This window comes from Crocodylus porosus, unplaced genomic scaffold (genome assembly GCF_001723895.1).
Source record: "Crocodylus porosus isolate Cpor-Errol unplaced genomic scaffold, CroPor_comp1, whole genome shotgun sequence".
NCBI lineage: Eukaryota > Metazoa > Chordata > Crocodylia > Crocodylidae > Crocodylus > Crocodylus porosus.
In genome coordinates, this window is record NW_017728931.1 from 106,023,206 (window position 1) to 106,026,947 (window position 3,742).

At 55.0% G+C, this 3,742-nt stretch overlaps 1 protein-coding gene across 1 annotated transcript in view; it reads right to left on the reverse strand.

Annotated features, from left to right (window-relative positions):
- Window positions 1–3,742, reverse strand: part of POT1 (protection of telomeres 1) — a 173,258-nt gene that overhangs the window by 127,922 nt on the left and 41,594 nt on the right. The window lies entirely within an intron of this gene.

Genomic DNA, 3,742 nt, shown 5'->3' on the forward strand with positions numbered 1-3,742 from the left:
CTGAACCAGGTCCTCACCACCCCCTGCAGGCACAGGGGGCAGAGGCAGGAGCCAGTTCTAAGGCCCAGCCCATGCTGCCACCCAGCTGGGCCCTTCCTATAGTGGCAGGACTGCCTGGCAGCACGAGCAGCCTGGCAGGACCCGGCTCGGCTCTATGTGGTCCCTGCACGCTAGGCCAGGGAATGCAAGCTGCCAGGGGCCAGTAGGACATGGCATGGGCTGGGCTGGGCCGAGCACGAGCCGCCCAGAGACTGCACAGCTTATGCTGCCTGGCCTGGCCCAGCGTGTGGGGACCGTGGAGAGCCGAGCCAGGTCCTGCCAGTCTTGGAGCTGTTCATGGCACCATATGAGCAGCCCCAGGGCCGGCAGGACCCGGCTCGGCTTCATGCGGGCCCTGCAAGCCAGAATGGGTCCTGTTGCTATGGGAAGGCTTCGGCATGTGGGAACCGCATGCCACACCAGGTCCTGTCAGCATGGGCCGGGCCGGGCCGGGCCGGGCCCCAGGGCTGGCTCCCACTTCAGCCCCCCGTGCCTGCGGGGGGGGAGTGTTGTCACGCCCCATGTGGCTCACTAGTTCGGCTGTGCACCAGAGCGGGTCACAGGGCTCCTGTGTCCGCCTCCTGGACCTGTGCAACCTGCTCCAATGCAAAGCCGGACTAGCAAGCCTCAGGGATCTGGGCCCAGCCTGGCCAGGCCACAGAGGGGCCCTGGGACCTGGCACGCAGTCCCTGCATGCCACACCGAGTCCTGTCACCATGGGCCCAGCCCAACTGGGCTGCAGAGGGGGCCCAGGACCCAGCTGGGCCTGGCATGCGGTCCCCACATGCCGTGCTAGGTCCGGCTGCCACAAGACCAGCCCAGCTGGGTGGAGCTGGGACCCTGGGCTGGGGCCTTGTGGGGATAGGGGCTGTGGCCATCCAGGGTGGAGCTGGGACCCTAGATGGGGGGGTGGTATTCCATGTGCTGGCGTGGGGGGCGGTATTCCATGTGCTGGCGTGGGGGGCCTGCACCTTTGGGGGCCAGGGACCCACCCCTCTTGAGCAGCCCCCACACCCACAGTGCCCCCAGCAACTGCCCACTCCTACCCACAGACCAAACCACATCCCGCCACATACACCAACCCACCTTCCCCCACAACCCTTCTCACCCCCTTTCTACAAACACCACACAACCCCCATCACATACCCATCATGTATGAAGAAAACCAAAAGCACACATCAACACATATAAGTATTTAGAATTTATTTTTTCATGATAAAGACACTGGTAGGCTTCCAAATTGCTTTAACACTGTAAATATACCAATAAAGCATTACCCAACTTATCACTGTCTCTCTCTAGGGGTGTGCGTGTGTGCACGCGTGCATGCATGCAGTTTTTCGTTTTAAATGTGGAAGAACATGGATTTTAGGGTATTTTTAAAAATGGATTTGGGATGCTGCTGCAGCAGTCCAGCTGGTACAAGGGGTAGTGTCCCCAAGTATCAACTGGGTGGGCCCCAGAAGCTCCAGAGAGTGAGCAGCCCTGAGGCTCCTTGCCAGAGCAGCTTTTTGTATGGATGGGGCCAGGACAGGGCAGCTTTTTACACTGCTGGCAACAGCACAGGTGCTGGCCCCAGGATCCAGCTCCCCCTGGCTGCAGATCCGGGAGGAGCCAGGCAGGGTTATTCTGCCCCAAGTAGCACAATTTGCTCCACACCAAAGTGCATGTCTGAGAATGTGCACTGAGGCAAAAAGCCCCGGCTCAAATTTGCACTGCTTCTATTTGAGCTGCTGCAAGCGTACATGCTTACATGTGTGGATGTACCTGTAAAGACTTGCTAGGTAGCTCAGCATTGGTTCCGAATGCCAGGCTGCAGACAGCATCTTTCAATATGCTGGTGTGGGGAGGCTGGAGCTGCAATTCCAGGCATTGGTGCAGCCTGGCATCAAGGAGCCAGTTCCCCAATGGCAGGCTGAACAATGCATTTTTCAAAGTGCAGAGAGGGTGTGGCTGTCCCCCAAACCTGAAGGCTATCCTTCCTTAATCCTGCTAATCAGTGGGATTGGGTCAGGGGAAGGCCCAGGTTTGGGATACCACCACATACTGTCCCTTGAAAAAGTGCATAATGCAGCCTGCATGTTGAGACTTTTAAAGCCAAACAGTTTTTCATAGGTTCATAGATGTAAGATCGGAAGGGACCTTGTAGATCTTCTAATCCAACCCCCTGCCCTGGGCAGGAGAGAAAACTGGGCTCAAATGACCCCAGCTAGGTAAACATTAAGCCTCCTCTTAAAAACCCCCAAGTTAGAAGCCAGCACCTTTTCCCTTGGAAGTTGGTTCTAGATCCTAGCCGTCCTAACTGTGCCTTCTAAAGTCTAGTCTGAACCTACTCTCTAACAACTTATGGCCGTTATTCCTTGTTACTCCGGGAGGCACTCGGGGCAACAAGGTCTCTCCCAATCTCTGCTGGTCCCCCCTAGTAGGTTTATAGACAGCCACCAAGCCCCCCTCAACCTTCTCTTGCTGAACAGGTTAAGGTCCCGTAGCCTCTCCTCGTAGGGTCTGCCCTGCTGTCGCCGGATCATGCAAGTGGCCCTCCTTTAGACCCTCTAAATGCTGTCCACATCCCTCCTGAAGTACAGCACCCAGAACTGGACGCAGTACTCCAGCTGCGGCCTGACCAGTGTCACATAGAGGGGGAGGATCACCTCCTTGGCCCTGCTTGTAATGCATCTGTGGATGCACGACAAGGTACGGTTAGCCCTACTGAATGTGTCCTGGCATTGTCAGCCCATGTTCATCTTGGAGTCAATAATGACTCCAAGAACTCTTTCTGCCACCGTGTTTTCAAGAAGAGAGTTCCCCAGCCTATAGGTATGCTGCTGGTTCCTACTGCCTAAGCGCAGCACCCTGCACTTTTCAGTATTGAATCCCATCTTATTTTCATTTGCCTACTCCTGTAACCTGTCCAGGTCCTGCTGTAATCTGTCCTTCCCTTCTAGCGTGCCCACCTCAGCCTAAAATCTTAGTGTCATCTGTGAATTTAAACAGGGTGCTTTTCACCCAGTCGTCCAAGTCGCTAATAAAGAAATTGAACAGCGCAGGCCCAAAGACCAAGCCCTGGGGGACTCCACTGCCTGCTTCCCTCCAGGTCGAATATGACCTGTCCACCACCACTCTCTGAGTACGACCCCTCAGCCAATTTGCAATCCATCTGACTGTGTAGGAATCAATGCCACAGCCGCCTAGGTTTGAAGTACACTGTGTGGTTTTAAATGTCCCAGGGTGCAGCTCCCTAATCTTAGGCTTCCCACCTATTGGCATGTTGGCTCCTTTGGGATACATGTAGTCCAACTTCACGCATACCCTTTTAACATGTCGAATTTCAAACCCCACCCACCTTCCAACTGACATTTTTTAAGACATGCAGCTAATTGACAGAATGAGCTAATTGGTAGGAAATGAGTAGAGGAAACAGCTCCTCAGTCCAGGACACAAGTCCCCTTGTCTCTTGAAAATGCACAGTGTAGCCCACACACCTGGACATTTAAAGCCACACAACTTTAATGAGCTGCACAGCTTTATATGTCCTGGGGTGTAGAGTCTGAGGTCAGTGATGTGGCTCTCCACTTTCAGGCTCCCCCACATGCTGTCATGTTCAAAGGACACATAGTTTCATAGTAGCTAGAGTCGGAAGGGACCTAGGTAGATCATCTAGTCCGACCCCCTGCCTTGGCAGGAAAGAGCACCGGGGTCAGAT